This window comes from Cygnus olor, chromosome 1 (genome assembly GCF_009769625.2).
Source record: "Cygnus olor isolate bCygOlo1 chromosome 1, bCygOlo1.pri.v2, whole genome shotgun sequence".
Lineage (NCBI taxonomy): Eukaryota > Metazoa > Chordata > Aves > Anseriformes > Anatidae > Cygnus > Cygnus olor.
The window spans coordinates 20,909,310-20,929,707 of record NC_049169.1 but is presented as its reverse complement, the minus strand read 5'-3'; the positions used below and the strand labels follow the sequence as shown (position 1 = coordinate 20,929,707).

The following is a 20,398-nucleotide window of genomic DNA, read 5'->3' as shown; positions in this document are numbered from 1 at the left end:
TGGAAGAAAAGAAAGAAGCAATGTGAAAGAGATGCAGTTCTGCTGATGTATACTACTTATTTTCAATAGTGAGGAGAAGGCTGGGGGACTCAGGAGAGCATATTCAAAAAGAATCTAACCTAACATGCACGATCAGTAGCTAATCCTGAACCTGTGTAGGGCGGTTTTATTCTTGACAAATCTTTCTTTAACATTTAGATGCATTCAGCATTGAAGAACTGAGCTGGCCAGGCTTTGCAATGGGAAATTTTAAATAGTGATCTAAGAGCTGGATCCCAGCTAAAGCTCAGGTATTTTTTTATTTTATTTTTTTGCTTTTCTTTAAGCTCATGTTGCATTGCAGCAAGCTTCCTAGCAAGTCCCTGTCCTGTTTCCGTAAGGCTCTGGTCCTTATATACTCCCCAGCAGAGCAGATTCTGTCAGGGGCTACTGTGGTGATTTTATCTGTCTATGCAGCTGAACTCCACTGCAATCGCTCTTTCACTCCCCCTACTCAAAGGAAAAAGGGGAGAAAATATGATGGAAAAGGGCTCAAGGGTTGAGATAAAGACAGGGAGATCACTCACCAAGTATTGCCATGGGCAAAACAGACTCAGCATAGGGAAATTAATGTAATTTATTGCCTATCACTAGCAGACTAGAGCAGTTAGAAAACAAAAGCAAACTAAAAACACCTTCCCCCCCATCCATCCTCTTCTGAACTGGCCTAATGTTGTGAACATCTCTGCTCTACTGACTGTTGAAGAATTATCTATAATCTGTCTATCTCTATCTCTCTACCTTTGTCTCTGTGTCTATCTGTATAACTAAATTAGCTAATGTGAACACCTTTTGGAAAGTTTAAGCTACCTGAGTGGAAAACTGGCCTCATTCTTACACTCTGCCTCCGATGCAAGATAATTTGAGATTACTATAACAAGATAAAGGTCAAAATGTTAATTCGGAAGTCTTGGTAGCATTTCAGAAGCTTTGGTTTACCTCTTCTCTGTGCCATCTGGGAAAAAGCTCATATACTTTCTGGGGCACAGGGAGTGGCTTCCTGTAGGAGTTGGATCACTTCTACCCCTTCATGCAATACTAATGGAATTGAAAAGACTTTCTAAAGGGCAAAATGAGTGGTGAAAAGTAGATTTGCTTTCCCATATGGCAGAAGAAATAGGCACTAACTCCTCTCCAGGAATGTCTGTGCAGCAGAACATGGAGCAGTCAACTGGGAAATGAAAAATGGGAGCAGAAAAATTAGATTAGCAGGGTAAAGATATTCTGAACACAAAGGGAGCTTTTACTTGTAAAGTGAGGGCACTGCTGAAGCTTGAATCAAGGCTAAAGTAAATTTGACCAGTCTCTTGGCCACAGACATGCTAATAAAAACCTGAAAGTCTCATGTTAGCAATCAAGAGACTGTAATTTGCAGTACAAAATAAATTCATGAAATCATTATAAAACTTCAAAACAAGATCTCATTCAGAGCCTCCAAATTGCCTTCAGTAACTTTATTTCCTTTACAAGGGATAGAAAACTGTAAGGCATTGAAGCAGAATAAAAATGATGAAGGTTTTTCAATGGACTCATTGTAGGAATAAAGAAAATAAACTATCAAACTGGCCTTTATTGTCAAGGTAAAGAGCCATTTTTGTGCTGAACATTTCTGCGCTGATTTGTGAGACACACTGTCTCCATGTAAAGTTTACATCTATATCCTATTCACATTTAGGTCCTGAATGCAGCAAGAAAAAATAGGTTAAAATAACTGGGAATTATTCTCCAAAAAATTATGTCACCATTACCTCAGAGTAAATGTGTCTTTAGGTTTTTGTTGCTCCTTAAATAGCTTTTTTGTGCTGTTAGAGTTTAAGCACTGCTGGAACTCTGTCAATTCTTGACCTTATTTTTTTTCTTGCCTAAGTAAGGAAAACTCCCAGCTGATTGTAAGAGTGCTCTGTTGCCATCACAAAAGACCCTCTTCTTTGGGAGAAAAGCTGAGTTTCCGGTGTGAGATCATCAGGTTCAAGAAAAGGAGAAAAAAATGCTGTTAAAAAATAACTGAAACAGACAGCAGAGCGGGAACTGGTGATTGTCTGGCACGCAGTCAGATCGTCAGTCATGGCAAGGCACGAGCAACACAGGCTTTGCAGCTGCAGGCTGAAAAAAAATCGGTGAGACTAAACAGTGAGCATTTATCAACAACTGGAAGCATTTAGACAAAGCAACTAATTTTTCATTGTCCTCTTTTATAACCAGCTTTTTTTTTTCTTTTTTTTTTTTTTTTTTGTTTTTCTTTTTCTGCATTTTTCTCCAGTCTGAAAGGCAATTAGCATACGGAGTTCTCACCAGGCCTTCTGATGGCTTTTTCTTCTCTCCTGGATTGACAAGGTAGAACTGATTGTACACAAGAAGGTTTTGACCTGATTAAAATATTTGTGGGCCAGGAAGATTGTCTGCAGAATTTATTTAATTTTAATGGGATGAAGCTGGCACTGTTCCAAGGGAGCTGGATCCTGGTGAGAAAGAGGGTGTTTCTCCCCAGCTAGGCTCTGGACTCAGATTGACTCTGGACTCTGTCTGTAAAATGCTTGAGCCTTCAGAAGTGTAGGTGCTTGGCCAAATAATACCTGGTTCCTGACAGCTGCTGTGGGCTATATAATTCCTGTGACAGAGCAGAGGGAAGCTGAGTGCACAGACCAGTCTCTTTTTCATAGAAACACAGTTTACTGCCACAAGACACACCACGAAGGCCAACGGTGGGAACAGATGAGTCCCAGGCTTGTGCTCTCCACTTCATACTGAGAGTTCTGAGAAGGAGGTGTGCAGTGGAGTTGGTAAAAAAAAAATGCGTTAGAATGTGAGTATTGAAAAAGAACGATATCAGTGGTGGGACATTGATACTAATGATAAAATGTCTGACTTTTGCTCTAATCAAGCGTGTAGGGTCACAGGGAGGCTTGTACTGTTATCATGGGATATCCTTGTCTCAAATCTTTACGAATGGTGAATGATTTCCTTTAGCAAGTGGGTAGAGCAGGCACAATCTACCCCTATTCTCACCATGTAATGGATGGCCGTTTTCTTTCTCTTGTTTGTGAATTCAGTGGCTGTGATTATAGTACAGAGGCAAAATACCTTGAAAAGTGGTATAGCACTTGCTTGCAATAGAGAGGGGAAACTCAGCACACATATGAGGATATCTGAGGCAAGAAGATCTATTAATTGGAGAAATAAACATCTAAACAAATGATTAGCAATATGCCAACAAATAAATGTATGGCAGAAAGCAAGTTTTCCTTAATGGAGACAGGACTCAATGTCCTCACTTTTTCATTATTTCCAGACAGATATATCAACTGAGGACTTGGCTCTTCATTTCTACTACTTGCATATAACTAATTGCATGGAGAATTAACTAGGTGGCAGTAATCACTCAATGATCTCAGATGTGCATCATAATCCCTACAAGATTTCTGTGGTACTAAAATTGGGGGAGGGGGAGGACAAACAAGTTTCAGCTCTTAAAATAATATTTTGTCTTAACTATGCTTTGCAGCAGCTTATATAGCAGATTTATGACCAGCACAAAGAAAGCATTCATGGATTCTGGTTCATCACTGAAGTTGTGTATGCACAGAGCAATTAACTCTACATGGCATGAAGAGCTGCTGAACCTACAGAACTGTACATTTAGTTTCCAAACTGTTAGCAGAAAATTCATATTGCAGAGAATATTATCCGCTGTTGCTTCATCCTCACTGGTACATCAGCAGTCAGCTATTCTGCACGTTAAGCAGTGACCACATAGGATGAGAGGAGAGAAAAAAGAAATGGGAAGAAAGAGGGTGAGCTCTGGTGGAATTGAGATAGGATAATTCAGAAAATAATACAACGATATGGTACAAAACTGTTGTATGTTGAAATAAGTTGGTGTCTCCTAGAAAACAATTATGAAATAACTATAGACATGAAAACTTTGCCCCAATCCATGACAGTAGAAACAACTGGGAGGACACAAATAAAAATTATATGTGAACTACAAGAGCTCATTCAGCATGCAGCTCCCAGGAAAGAGGTCCAAGTGGAAATATAACTGTGTAAGGATCTCACTTCAAAACCTTTTGGTGGGAAGGTAGTAGGTGGCTGATGGTAAAAGCTTCAGGGTTGGTTTCCACCTCAGTCCTGAGGTTTCCCCTGAGTCTTAGATGATTGACTGCAGTAAGAGGAATGTTTGAGAAGTTCACTTTTTTTTTTTTTTTCAGTTGTGTATAGTGTATATATATATATATTTTCTTATGTTTGGACTGACATGGTTCAAACTGTCAGTATTTGTCTGGTCTGGGATGAGATGTTTTCAAATGGTATGTGTGAGTTCATGCTACAAAGCTCTTATCAATTCTGTGGTGATGCTTAAGAATGTACAACTTGGCAGGTATGAGAAAAGAAAATAGAAATACAGCTCACCAGACAGCAAGATGGGTAAACATTCACATTCCTCTAAAGGAATGTGAAAAAAGCTACACTGATATAAGGGCAATGCCTTGTATTTATGACCACACATCATATTAATAGAAGAAAGCACAGTATGCAGATCTCAGTTGGTCATTAATAATGAAAGCTCTCTCTTAAGTAAATTATGATCTTATTTTGGAACTGACTATACTTTCTCTGTAATATGAAACCATGAAATTCACTATTGTTTTTGGAAATAAGTGTACTTTTGGTCCAAGTTCAATGGTACAATTCATGATTAGTCATATCTCTACTAAAGAGTATGAAGTTGTGCCCAGTTCTGCTGGTAGTGGATTTGACCAAGTTATCTGTGGAATGAACCTCCCCAGAGTTTTGGCTCAGAGACAGAGAAAGAAGATGAGAAAAAATATCTTGACTCTCAGTTGGGAAAAAACAAAATAAATCACAGGCATGCATTTATGTGGAAGAGATAGTATAACAGCCAGTATTAGAAACAGAATATTCACACAATTTGCAGCATGTGCTTTTGAATGATGCTATTGAAGATTCAACTTTGCTAAGTAAATATATGTTAAAATGATTATAGTTCCTGACTAAGGATCTTCTGTGCAATTCACAATAACTCTGTAGAGTCAAAAGGAAAAAAATCAGAAATAAAGACATTTATGGAAGTTCTAAAAGGTGAAGGGAAAGGAAATGTTATTGTTAATGTAGCAGATCCTTAAAATAGTGAGTGAGTAGAAATACTTCTATACAAAGACTGAAATGTAACAGACACCCACATCATTTGCAATGCAGCCTCCCCCTTCTCCTTTATTTCTTGTCAGATTTCTTTTATCAACCTATCTAATCTTTTTCATTTGTAAAATAGAAAGAATAATGTTCCTTTACTCACAGGGTGCTATATTGCTTAATACATTTGAAGTATTTTGAAATACATGGATTGTCCATTCTGAAAAAGTTTTGAGAGTTTTAATTTTGATAAAAGGGTAGAGGTAGATTTTATCTAGATCTAGATTTTATCTGTCTATCTTTTTAAAAGGGTAGATGGATTTTATCAATCATTATCTAGTGAATACTGAGAATCTCTATTACATTGCTAAAACCTTGAGAACATATTTTAAGTACTCCTAAACTAATCAATTTCTGCTTATATAGGTGCAGGTATATAATATATTATCTATAAATATCTATAACTTTATGTTAAGACTCCTTTTGAGAAATCCAATAATAAGGATTGTTAAAATCGTACTGGAATTGTTAACCAGACCTTTACCAGAGATCCTAAATGATCGGTATGATAGCTGAAAGAACAGGAAGCCACAAATTACGAAGGAATGTTGTGATTTCCTTCCTCCTTGTTGAGTTTATGCTAAATAATTCTTGTTCATTCAATCTGTTATTGTGGATCATGGATTCATCAACGTCTGGTCATTTTTGGTTTCCTCATTTAGGTTCTCTACAACTAGTTCTCATCTTTCAAAGAGTAGCCAATTAAATGCTGATATGGACAAAATATATCCTCTAGATAATATTATGAATTCTATTTCTATCAGCTAATAATTTCAGTCTCCATTGGACAGTGAATCAATGAGATTGCTTCTTAACATGTCTTTCTTTTTCAGTGTGCATGCTGGGGATTCTTCATATTGTATGGTACCTCTTACTATGAATAAAAGAGGTGTTATAACACAGGATGAAGACCCTAATAAAAGAAAGAAGACAGATGAAAGTGCTTTTGCAAGATATATTATTGCAAACAAAAACTTTAATAAAAAGTTAGGATTAACATTTAATTTGATATGACTTAAATATTCCAAAATGTATCTCATATTACTCTATTATAGCAATGACTCAAAGATATTGCAATAAAAAACTCAATTAATTGGTATTACATATTTTAAGAGCAGTAGTCGGTTTTATTGAAATATCCAAGACTTCATGTAAGAAAGGAGAGAAAACTGGACTAGATTCTTGTCACCTATATTACACTGTATTCTTTTCTGGATCTACATTTTATTATTTTGTTGCTATGACTTATGACCTACTGCAAAGATGCAATATTATTGGAGAAAGGGTATTTTTTGAATCTCAGAGTTCATTTTGCAACTGATTTTATGCCTACATTTCTCTTTCTAAATGTTACTGCTAATTAGGGGTAACTGATGTTTTGCACTTCTAATAGAATTTCCCAAGTAGGAACAGGTAAATTAATAAAGGCATACTAAGAAGTCACTCAAACCTTCAAACTTTAAAGTCATCCGTTCTGTTCATAAAATGGTTTGACATCTTCAGGCTTGCAGGGAATAAAATGTACCAAGAAGATCCCAGAATGTTCTGAATTGTTGTCTTGGTAATATTTCCAAATGAATTATCTATGCTAATAAGGACTATCTCTAAGAATTCGGTAGATACCATAGAATCATAGAACCATAGAATCACAAAATATCCCAAGTTGGAAGGGACCCATAAAGATCACTGAGTCCAACTTCTGGCACCACATAGATCTACCCCAAATTTTAGACCATGTTACTAAGTGCACAGTCCAAACACTTCTTAAACTCTGACAGGCTTGGTGCTGTGACTACTTCCCTGGGGAGCCTGTTCCAGTGCTTGACAATCCTCTCAGTGAACAACCTCTTCCTGATATCCAGCCTGAACTTCCCCTGTCACAGCTTGACACTTTTCCCTCGGGCCCTATCACTGGTCGCTAAAGAGAATAGATTGGCACCTGCCCCTCCACCCCCCCTCATGAGGAAGCTGTAGACTGCAATGAGGTCTCCAATCAGCCTCCTCTTTTCCAGGCTGAACAGACCAAGTGACCTCAGCCGCTCCTCATATGTCTTCCCCTCTAGGCCAGTCACCATCTCTGTAGCACTTCTCTGGACACTATCCAATAGTTTCATGTCCTTTTTGTACTGTGGTGCCCAGAACTGCACACAGTACTCGAGGTGAGGCCGGACCAGCGCAGAGTAGAGCGGGACAATCACTTCCCTCGACCAACTAGCAATGCCATGCTTGATGCACCCCAGGATATGGTTGGCCCTCCTGGCTGCCAGGGCACACTGCTGGCCCATATTCAACTTACTATCAACCAAGACCCCCAGACCTCTCTCTGCGGGGCTGCTCTCCAGCATCTCATTGCCCAGTCTGTACGTATAGCCAGGGTTGCCCCATCCCAGGTGCAGGACCTGGCACTTGCTCTTGTTAAACTCCATGTGGTTGGTGATCGCCCAGCTCTCCAATCTGTCCAGATCTCTCTGCAAGGCCTTTCCACCCTCAACAGAGCCAACAACTCCTCCGAGCTTAGTATCAGCAAATTTGCTCAAAACACCTTCTAGTCCTACATACAAATCATTTATAAAAACATTGAAGAGAATTGGCCTTAAAATGGAGCCTTGGCAGACCCCACTGGTGACTGGCTGTCAGACTGGTGCTGACCCATTTACCACAGCCCTTTGAGCCCTGCCTTTCAGCCAATTATTCATCCATCATATGATGTTTTTGTCTAGCTGTATGCTGGATGTTTTGTCCAGTAGGATCCTATGGGAAACTGTGTCAAAAGCTTTACTGAAATCCAAAAAGATCACATCAACTGGTTTCCCTTTATCGACTAGATAGGTGATCTTATCATAAAAGGAAATAAAAATTGTCAAACAGGACCTACCTCTCATGAACCCGTGTTGACTGGGAGCAATGACTGCATTGTCCCCCAGCTGCACTTCAGTAACTTCAAGGATAACCTTCTCCATAATTTTACCAGGCACTGACGTGAGACTGACAGGCCTGTAGTTGCCAGGGTCCTCTTTCTTGTCCTTCTTGAAAATTTGTACAACATTTGCCAGCTCCAGTCAGCTGGGACATCTCCAGATTCCCAAGACTGTTGAAAAATAATTGAGAGAGGTCCCGCGATGACATCAACCAGCTCTCTAAGCACACTGGAATGAATCCCATCCAGACCCGTGGACATGTATTCATCCAGGTGGAGTAGCAAATCCTGCACATATTTGAGGTCAGTTGGGAGTTTATCATTTCCACCATCATGGTCCTCCAGCTCAGGGCACCCTGGGTCCTGAAGCCCATCATCAGCATTGAAACAGAGGCAAAGAAGGCATTAAACGTCTCTGCTTTGCCTATGTCATTGTCTGTGAGGTGACCATCCCCATCAAGTAGCAGACCAATGTTTTCGCTGGTCCTCCATTTTCTATTGACATGTTTTTTAAAAAGGCCCTTTTTATTGTCTCCCACAGACCTGGCCAGTTCCAACTCTAGTTGGGCTTTGGCCGCACGAATTTTCTCCCTACAAATGCAAACAGCATCCTTGTAGTCCTTCCACATTGCCTGACCCATCTTCCAGCAGCCGTACACTTTCTTTTTATGCCTAAGCTCCAGAAGAAGATCCCTGATCAGCCAAACTGGCCTACTGCCCTGGCTGCTTGACTTCTGATATTTTGGAATTGCCTGATCCTCTGCTTTTAGGAGGCAGTGCTTAAAGGCTGACCAGCACTGATGGACGCCAACGCCTTCAAAAGCAGTTTTTCAGGGGACCTTGCTAACTAGTTTCCTGAGCAGCTTGAAGTCTGCTCTCACCATATCCAGGGCTGAAGTTTTGGTCTCAGTTTTCCTCCTGTCACCAAAAATTTTAAACTCAACCGCTTCACAGTCACTATGACCAAGACATCCGCCAATTACCGTGTTCCCCACAAGACCCTCTCTGTTCTCCAGCAACAGATCTAGGAGGGCATCTTTCCTAGTTGGCTCCCTTAGCACCTGCACCAAGAAGTTATCAAGTAAATATCTAATAATACAATATTTTGTGGCTTCAACTTAGCATGGACAGAACTGAAAACACAAAATTATTAAACTTGCAAATATTGCAAACGTCTTCCAACCTAGACGATTCTGTGATTCTGTGATTCTGTAAACATCTCATCTTTCCAAGATCCAGTCAACAGATTCATACTCTACTAAAATTACACCTAAGTGACTAACAATTACAGATATATTTGTATAACATATTTAAACATGTTTCTCAAATGCAGATTAGCATTTTTCAAGACAAATGGTCATAATGCATTCATTCCATTAGAAATCCAGAAGTTATTCTTTTAAAGAAATAGTTGAATAGATTAGTATTTATGATTTTTGTGGGAGAAGTGATGTCTGAGGAGGGATTTGGAAGAAAAATGTGTGAATGTCAGTGGCACTAATTTGGAAATGATTTGCAGTTTATTATTCTGATCTCTCTGCACTAAGATTATAAATTGATAAATTACTGGGATTCATATAAATTATATACTAAATCTCCAAACAAGCCCAGCCACTTTGAAAGAAAAACAAACAAAACAAAACAAAAACAACCATGAAAATTAAAAAATTTAATTCCTGAGTTAAAAGAATGCTGCTGTTTTAATTTTGTCCCTCTGCACATGTGTATTATGAAGCAGCCTTAAAATTATACAACCATTTGCTAGCATTGTCAGAAGACTTCTGGATTATTTAGTCAAGTGGTGAAGGCTGCCATTTTATGTTGTTTATTTTTCTCTCTATGCTGTCTGATCCAGATTTTGCTCCATCTAATCTACTTATCTGGTTCTATACCATGCTCATCCCTGGATTAACTGATTGCTCTCCTGTCTCAGGTCACTCATCAATTTGGTTTGACTTTCTTTTGTGTTCACTCTTCCTCTGATTTTAGAACAAACTGTAGAAATGATAACCATTTATTCTACAATAAATATATATGCACATGCCAGCTTTATGCCGTAGGTGAGGAAGGAGACAGGCTTATCTTAACGAGCAGAATCAAAAAGCTTAATTATGTCCCAACTTCTGAAAAATGCATACAGCATAAAATTTATTTTTCTTATAGATGCTGAATCATTGTTAGCACAGCCAGATTGGTGAGCAGAGGAGACTACACAAATGCTGAATTGTTTTTTAATGAGGGAAAGTCAGAAGAAAGCAAACTCCTTTCCTTAAGCAGGAGGTCACTGTGTTCATAAGAGTGGTTGGAAAGATGGTATATTACTGCTGCCATCCATACACCATGGGTACAAGGCTCTGCTCTCTGTCCTTGAGGAGAGTGGCTTGCTCTCCATCTGGTTAGCACTTACACAGCAATCAGCAGGAAGAACGAAGTGGAGCTGCAATGTGTTCCTGTGTAGGTCAGCAGAAAAATGTTTTCTGTTCTGCATTCCTTCAGGCTGCTCAGATAAATCCTAACTGACAGGCTTCCAGCAGCACTGGGCATTACATGTGCACTCAACATTGCACAAGTAAGAAATAAGACAGTGTTGTACGTAATGTTAACGATGAAAAAGGCCAGAAGTATTTTCTGGAGGTGCAATAGGAAAGTTCCTCTTTGTGAAGAAGGGTTATAGCCTTTCACCTATTTTTCATGAAGCCTTTAAATGCTTTGTGCATCAGAATAATGAGAAATGATTACAAAGATTTCTAGAGGAAAAAAAAAAAAAAAGAATGGTAAATGGGATAGGAGCAACTCTACTATTTTTTGAATGTCAAGTTACTGAGTTCACAGAGGACGGGACAAGGTAATGTTACTTTGATTTCTTTTCTTTAAATAAAAGAATAGAATCCCAGTATGTGAATCTATATGAAGCCAGAACTGAAGCAACCAACAAACGAAAGTGCTAAACTGATGCTAGAGATTATCACAAACACCTAAATGATAACAAAGCACAAGCTTCATTGTCTTCTGATGGGAAGTGCTTTCGGAAGTCACATAAACACTTCTATATATTGCTTCTATATCCAAAGTTTATCTAGAAGAAACCTCCCTCTTAACTGCTTACAGAAGAAGTTCAGATCAGATATTTGTAAAGGTCTTCTAAGTGTAGTCATGTGCGTGATAAAAATTAAGTTGAATGAAATGGTGCTTACATCTGCCTGTGGGTTTGTGAGCTGAGAAGTGACTTTGCAAATGAAAAGTAGGGAAACCGCACTCTTTCATAGTCCATGGGATTAAAATTGGAGTAAATCTGAATTGAATGACAAGATAGAAATAACTACAGTATAAAAGAATTTTTGAGTGGAGAATTGATGCATGAGATGAGGCATTTTCTTTTTAAAAAGAATTCTCCATTTAGGGTATTTCCCCAATGAAAGCTTCTTACATAAAGAAAAGATGGCACTGATGGCTTGAAGAACTTGAACAGAGGTAAATATTGTGTCACTGGCAGCAGACGGAAGAGAGAGAATGTCTCATATATCATAGAATAAATATACCAGAAATGTGGAAAATTATGAAGAATTCTGTGCTGAATACACACTGAAAAAACACATTTTGTACTGGGATCCATCACATTTCTGGTAGTGTTTGTTCTCACTGGACTTTGTTTCTTGTAGAGTAAAAATGATTCTTTTTAGGTCAATGAAAGGAATTTATGCACAAACATTCTCTAATTCTTAGATTTCACTTCTGTATTGTAAACATCTGACACAATTCTTTCCTACAAGTGCTTCTCACATAAAACATTGTATGCAGCAATCATTATTGGATCTTCCATATTTGTAATCATTAACATCCTAATTTATGGTGAAATCACCCTATTCATTCTATTATCATGAAGCAACAGTTTTTAAACCTTAACATTACAACATCTCTCAAAATCTAAACAGGACCTGAAGGACATGAAGGACACACCTTTTATAGCACTAACAAAGAAGATTTCCTTTTTTCCGACAAAACATGTAAAATCCACGTATGAACTGTTGAGTAGGGTTGATAGTGGGGAGGTGATGAAACACTTGAGACACTAACACTCCATCCACAACAGCAGACACAACTGGGGTGGAGTTCATGCTCCAGGACCATGCCCAGAGTCATGACACTGTGAACCCAAATGCATTTGGCCTTCCACAGAAGAGAACAAGATCATAACAAGATCAGAGATCTATCCAAGAAGAATCGTTTGAGTGATCAACACTACTGCATTGTTTTGTTACTTCAGTTTACTCTCAGTTCATCATGAGACCTCCTGGTCAGTTTTCCCAGAATGAAAATCATTTCTGTCTAGCTTGTTTGCAAATCCTGGCAACATCTAAAATAATTTCATCAAATCAATCCAATCATCCATGGTATGCTTCTATCCAAATGCAATGGGTTAACTTAAAACAGCTAATGTTTAGTTTTGTGTAATCCCTGGATGATATGGACTGAAGTATTCTAGGGAGTGATTACATAAGTGGCTTATGCTGAGTATCTGAGAAGGAAGTAACGGTAATAGAGACCATGTATTTGACAGAATGAAATGCTTATAAAATGCAGTGATCATATCTGTTACACTTGTATACAAAACATATTTTATTTATTTCCTCTAAATGAAAAAGGAATCTTAGTATGAAATGTTATCTTGGTGTTAATTGAACTTAGCTGATAAAAGATTGTTTCCCTACATTCTCCACTTAATATCTTCTACTCTGTCAAAGTACAGTAAATTCTGTGGAATTACCCTGTAATCTGGCACAATGGCCTATGATTTTTTTGCTTCTCAGTTTCACTTGGCTAATTTAATTTTTGCCTAAGCGCCTACACATTTACTCTCAGCTTCACCAACATAATACATGCTGACAATTTTGCTTTCTTTCACTAATGTATTGATTTATTTTATTCTTGTTGTCAATCTTTATTGATCATAGTAAGAAGCACTTATTATTATTGGCATTTAAGCCATTACAGTTTGCTGGGCAAAATTTTATCACTTGCTTTTTAGAAGTTGCAAATATTGGAAGCTGTCTTCTCTACAAGTATTTCATGGTCCCTGTCTCTCATAACATGTAATTATATATAAAATTGGTGTTGTTGAGCACAAAGAAGGTTTGTGGATATACTTACCAACACTGTACAACAGTTTCTTTATACCTTAACAATGATAAGACTGCAAAGGAGTTCAGGGTTCATAGATCTAATGGCTTTAAGTGGCTTTCAGTTAGAAGTCTAAGTGCTAGCTACTCACATTTTTATAATGAGTCTGCAGCTTTGAAAAAGAAAGTAACTAATGATTAGCCACACTGTATCAGAGGAGAAAGAGGTTTCCCTTTGTGGGAAAAATATTATAGTAACAGTGAAAAAAAAATATTAAAGGTTTAATAATATTCCTTGTTGAAAGACTATTTTTGGAAGCCTGCAGCCTGGAATGTGAAAAAAGACTGCTATAAATATTACAGTGCTTAATCTGTAATATGCATAGAAGGGAAACACTTTCATCCTGCTGTCTGGGCAATGAGACACACTTCCTCAATGCACCCAGTAACAGAAATTGTGTTTCTTATTGTCCACCAATTTCTCTGCTAATTCACATTGCTTTGTACTCTGATAAAGCTCTAGAGTTTTTCCCTCTATTCTTTCAAGAATGTATAGAAATTCAGGGTTGTAAACAAAGCAAAACAAATAACTTTCCAATCACTTTCAGAGATACTACACTGTATAGGTATTTTGCTTAATAGCAAAATATTGTTTTGCCTCCAAAATTCCCTGAAATTTAGGTGAACAAAATAAAACAGGATAAACGGAGATATTTCCCTATCAGTTACCATGATTTGTTTGTCTGCAGATTTAAGGGTACTTAAATAGAGACCGGTTTTCATTTAATTCCTAATACTATTGTTAGCTGTAATTTTTACAATTGTGACACTAAGCAGAAACACAGAACAGATAGATGGTCTCTATAGATCTTTCAGGGCCCTTACCTTTACAGCTGACTGCCTAAAAAGAAAGAAAGAGAAAAAAAAAAAAAAAAGACAAGTAGGCAAGTACAGGTTAACAGAGGAGCAGAGTAACCAGTGATCCATTTCTGGTGCCTTGGTATATTAGGAGCATAACAAGTACAAGTCTGTATATGTATTGCAGTTATAGAGAGTTTTCAAGCAAAAAACAATGAATATTTATGGATGCTCACCGCAACATGGAAAAAAAATCTCAAAAGTTTACAAATAAGACTGGAAAAACAAGACAATTGTAGGCAGGAGCTGAACTCTAACATAATGAATGAATGGTAGCCAGGGCAGGAGAAATTACAAAGAGCTTTAAGAGTAGAAACAGGCAGGCCTTCTTCAATGCAGTGGACAAGAAATAGAGAAAGGATGTGAATAGTCTGAGTAAATTTTTGATAGTTGCTTTATGGATGGCTGTGCGCATGGTAAGATTACATTTATCAGAGACAGAGTAATCAAGTCAATAAGGAGCAGAGTTTCTGACATGTTTAGTTCCATGACAGGATAGAAAAGAGCTTTCAATGTTTTTTGAGGAAATACAAATGCTGGAGATTTATGCTATTTTATTTTGACTGAATCAGCAAACTAAGGAGCAAGACGCTTCAAGAGTTAGTACTGAAAGTAAAACTTTGAGAGTGTAATTTCTGTGGCTTCACAAATTCTGTCATTAAAGTAACTCAGAGAAACGGTAACTCATGGCATTACTGTGAGTTGGGATCAAGAACATAAGACTCCCTCAAGGTTTCATGTGTTAAAATATGTAATGGTAATAGAACTTCTGTCCCACTGTGTGTTTGGTGTTACAGTTAAGGGGTTTTGTGCTCATTGCCAGGGAAGGTTAAATGCCCAGGTGAGGCCATACCAGTTCAGCAGTAAGAAAGAACCCATGATATATTAAAAATGAGAGTTATGTATTTTTTTCTATTATATATTGAGCTTCACATACAAAGTAAGGAGCCTGAATATGAATATTTCTTCTGCTGGTTCCCCTGGGCATCAGTGGAAAAGAGGGATTAACATATTTCTCTTTGTAAGACATGCCTCAGATTTGCTCCTGTTGTTACTACCCATGTCTGGGAATTTCTTTGCACTGGCAGGGCTTTCATTCAAAATTTCCACCCTGCTAGTCAGTTCTTCAACACACTTCAGCTCAAAGTTATTATTAAAAAATCTATACAATATAAAATATTTAAATCTTACACAATGGTAGGCATATAGACATTATGCCTGGTCTACTAATATGTTGGCAGTATAACTCCATAGACTAGCTGTATTCATACATCTTCTCTCTCTCTCTCTCTCTCTCTTTTTTTTTTTTTTTTTTTTTCCATGGGAAGGTAATGGACTTAATCTTCTAAGGTAACAATAGCTGTATTTCCATCTGAAGCCTGTCTACTACCTGGATAAGGAACTTGTCCTCGATGTCTTCTGGATTGCTTACAGCCTGCTGTGTAGCTTTCCAGCAGACATCTGGGTGGCTGAAATCCCCCGTCAAGATGAGAGTGTACGAGCATGACACTTGTAGCTGAAGCAGGAAGGCCTTGTCAACAGACTCTCTTTGATCAGTTGGCCTCAAGTAGACCCCAACCAAAAGGTGTCCTTTATTGGTCCTGTCCTAAACTTTTACCCACAAGCTCTCAACCTGACTGTGGCTCTTTCTGAGGTAGCTCTGCAATTTATCTGTTTCTTAACATAGAGAGCAACACCCACATGTCCCCACTCCTCTGCCCCTTCCAGTTGTGTGATTCATCCCACTAGGTTTCTATGATAGTAATTAGGTCATAGTTTTCTAGTTGCATTGTAGTTTCCAGCTCCTTGTTTCCCATGCTGCATGCATAGGTACAGAGGCACTTCAGCTGGGCTATCAGCCACATCATCTTTTTAGAGGAGCCCTCCCTAATTCCTTTGGGACAGTTCACAGGCATTTCTCTGTTGCTTCCCAAGGTATTAGTGTTCTCTCTTTCTTTTCTGTCACTCAGAGGCACATCCCCTTCCCCTGCTGAATCTAGTTTAAAGCTCTGCTAATAAGTCCAGGCAGCTTGGTTTGTCTAAGAACCTTTGGGAAGGGCAACCATTAATTTTGATTAAAAAATAGCTAACCATAGTATTTACAGAATTAATAATGAAACAGAGTAGGTTATTGAATTACCCTGTGGAAACTACAGAAGCACATGCATGAACAAGTTATGTCATATGGTTTGGAAAAAAAAAGAAGTGTCTGGTGACATCATTCTAACATAAAGATTGATTATGTCTAAGGGTCACTTTATTTATATTCCCACTCCTTCAGTCCAGATTATTCTCTTTAAAAGGTGAAAATACATCTTTACTGCTACAATCAGTTTATATAATTTCAAACTTTTTATATCATATTTATCACAATTAAATGACTGCTCTCTACCATGGCATGGACCCTTTATATACATTATATGCAAATACAGATCATAAGTGAGGTACAGAATATTGTGATAATCTATCAGGATCTCCTGGATGATACTGGTCATGGGGAAGTAGATTAATCTGTCCTAATTCAGATGTTCAAAGACTATGGACCATGGAGAGAAATAAGGGTACCAGAGAATGATGTATTTCTTCCCAAGTCTAAAACAAATCAAATGTATCACCCTCTAGTGAAACCTATTTCACTCTATTGACCATCATGGGAATCCAGGATGACTGGCTTCTTCTTAAATGTCTAATATGAGGTGAGAAGCTCATACCTTGCGACTGTTCTCTACTCAAACAAATGACCTTATCGGTAAGGCCGTTTTCAATTTTGTCCACTAAAGAAACTGTTTTTCAGCTCTGAAATTGGAACTAGCTCTGGTCCCTGGACCCCCCATTCATTAAAATGTTTCTCTACAGATCTTGGGAAATTACAAGTACTGAACTAACAAGAAAACAAGTTGAACAAGAGAACTGGAATGACTAGGAAGGTAGATTCAAAGATTAAATCAAGATATTATATCAAGTTAGAATGTTATAATCTGAATGAGTAGACAACCATATGGGTAGAAACTGATTCAATGATTGGGCTCAGACAGCAGTAGTAAGTGGGTCATTGCCTATCTGAAGCTCAGTAACAAGTTGAGTATCACAAGGGCTGGATCTGTCTTGTTGCTATCTTTATCAGGGGCCTGGAAAGACATCAAGGTGAACTCTCATCAACTCTGTGAATGATGACAAACTGTTGATGACCGGTGGAGATACTCAAGGACAAGTTGTCATCCTAAAGGATGTAGACAGGCTGGAGAAATGAACTAACATCTTATGAAATTCACAGGCAAATGCAAATCCCTACACCTGCGGAGACCCTCCTTTGCAATGATACCAGCTGGGGACTTAGAGCTGAGGAACAGCTCTGGGGAGAGGGACCTGGGGGTCTGGTGGACAGCAAGTTGAGCATAGGCCAGCAGTGCTGTGGCAGCAAAGAGGACTAACAGCTTTCTGGGTTGCATAAACAGGATCAAAAGCAGCACACAGAAGGAAGGGATTATCACCCTTTACTTGTCTTTCATCAGACCCCATCTAGAGTACTGCACTGAGTTTTAGTGTCCCCTGTAAAAGAAGATAGTCATCAATAATCTGGAGTGATTTCAGCAGATGTCCACAATGATGACTGGGGGTTGCAATGCTTGCTCTGTGAGAAGAGACCATGGGAGGTGTGTGGTGGGTTGTCCAGCCTGGAGAAAAGATGACTTTTTGAGAACTGTACTGCAGCACCCAATATCTGAGGAGAATCTTTTTAGAAGGTGATGCCAGAATTTTCAGCATAAAAGGTGAGAGAATGGCAGAAAAAGGGCTTAAATCAAAACAAGACAGGTCCAGCTACATGTAAGAAAGAAAATAATTTCCCCATGAGGACAGAAAAACATTGGAAGAAGTTACTCAGAGAAATGGTATGGTCTCTCTCCATCCTTTGGGATTTTCAAGACCCATTTGGAAGTTAGACTAGAGACTTAATGAGGTTCTTTTAAAAGCAGAATAAATCCATGAACAGCAATTATGAATATGTATGGCTTAGAAAACCAGCTATAGCTGGTGGTCAAATTCTTGGTTAGGTAATCTCTACTCACGCACATCATGAATTTATCAAGCTGTATAAGCTTATCAAGCTCTAGCTGAAAAGGTGCAAATGCTCCTATTGAAAGGCTATTCCAGAACATTCCTGCTTTAATAGTTTAATCTCTTTCTGATGTGTAGCCTAAATTTATTCCTGTTTTCTGTGTTCTGTTTTTGTGCCAACATAGTGTTTATTAAAGTTAAGTGACTCTTGTCCCTCCCCGGTATTTTCCTTCTTAGTGTATTTAAAGGGAGAAGTCATATAATTTTCAACTTTTGTTTTGCTAGGCTAGAGAAACCAGATCCTTGCATATTCCTCTTAGAAGAAATGTTCTTCATTCACTTTTTCATGCTAGAAGTTCATTTCAGTACCTTCTCTAGTCATTTTTCCTGAACAAGTGGCTGGGACCGGGTACTGCCCTGCATGTTCAAGGGAACCTTTCAGCAGTGTTCGATGAGACATGCTACCATCGCAGGCAGCCAATCACTTCCTGCTTGAACAAAGGTTGACAGTTTCATGCAGACATTTCATACTAGGTGAACCTAATCAGACTTTGGCTCCCCAACCTTGCCTCATTGCTTAGGCTTGTGTACTGCATTAACAAGGGAGTGCTTTGAAAATATACAGGGCCATAAGGCCTGCCTCACATCATGAGTTTGGATATGCCAATATTTACATTTCCAGCATATGAGCTCACAAAAAGACTTTCTAAATGTGCCACCTCACAACAGAGGAGCAGTCCATTTTTGTAACATTTTCATTTGTACTGAAAATGTCAGGCTGGCTCTAAAGCCAGCAGTAGCTGAGGAAGGAAATTACTGATGACACTCACAAATCAGTGGGCATCCAGATTTTCTGTCCTCAGTAAGTCTGACAATCTAGCATACCTTTGATTAATGAAACACCTAGTGTGCAAGCATGACAAGCTCTGTGACCAAAACACTTATGACACAAATCCCAGTTAGCAACATTTTTTGTTGCATTGGCAAAATGCTAACAAATAAAGTCACTTCTCTTAAAAATGTGCAAGAACAAGATGAATTATTCATGTAGGACTTAGCCGAATTGCTTCTGATTCAGTTCTTTAAAGTCTGAAAACCACATCTGGACATGCATCAGTAAATAAACAGACCATGCTTCCCTTGAAACAACTTGTACTTTGGAAATAACCACATAATTTGAGATCAGAGTGACCCTGGGATTCAGTTGAATAATGCTAAAGCATCTTATCAACAAAAATGAAAAGGTCCAAGCTGAGATCTGTTCGCTGGCCTTGTGAAAACTGAGATTTGCAACATTGACTTGGTACAATGGCAGTAGCCTTATACAGTTAATTGCATAAAATAAATGTATTGATTATCAACATTAGCATTTCTGTTGTCCTTAAAAATTCTCAAAATTGTGGCGTGTGAAAGCCAACCTGGAAAAAAATGATAACTTACAATATTCAAGTATGTCAGCATTACTGTATTCATATCAGTATATCTAACAACCTAGGATACAAATAGAAACTGCAATCATTATAATTCTTCAACAGCCATATTAGATATATTTTGTATATGTAAATTTTTTATGGTTTGCACAATTTTGTATTATATTGAGATACAATAAAATGAATGTTTGAAGAAGGCAAAGGAAGAAACTGAGGTGAAAGTAAAAGTGACAAGAAATCATATCTATTTTGACAAAGACTTTCAACATTAGTTTACCTATTTTCTTATTTATATGAAGAAGGGGAAAATTAAAAAGTCACATTATTAATTAATTAATTAATTATTTTAGGAACAATATTGATATATCTTTAAAGAAATACAGTGAATTTTCTGTATCCTTTGGATTTTTCACCCAAATTCTGTACTTTAAGAGTATTTTGATTTTTAGTAAAAGTAAAAACAAAGGGCTTAAATATAAATCAACTAGTACTGGTGTACTAACTGATTTATATTTAAAGTAGTTAAAGTATGTTAAAGGCCAGTACAGGCCAAAAGTGATGTATAGACTATAGATTGGTTGCTAAAATAAAACGTATAAATCTGAAAATCCTTACTCAGTTGTTCTTTTGCTGTGAAATATCCTTCTTTTTTAGAATTTCCTTGGTGTTCAGTATTGCATTTTCATACGGGCACAGAATAGTCAAAATCT

At 37.9% G+C, this 20,398-nt stretch overlaps 1 long non-coding RNA gene across 1 annotated transcript; it reads left to right on the top strand.

The window, feature by feature from the left end:
- Window positions 1-235: 235 nt before the first annotated feature.
- LOC121066001 lies at window positions 236-6,356 on the top strand. Its single transcript, XR_005817455.1, has 4 exons — window positions 236-290; window positions 1,907-2,156; window positions 2,300-2,842; window positions 6,084-6,356. It is a non-coding gene; the product is annotated as an uncharacterized LOC121066001 (long non-coding RNA).
- Window positions 6,357-20,398: the final 14,042 nt, after the last annotated feature.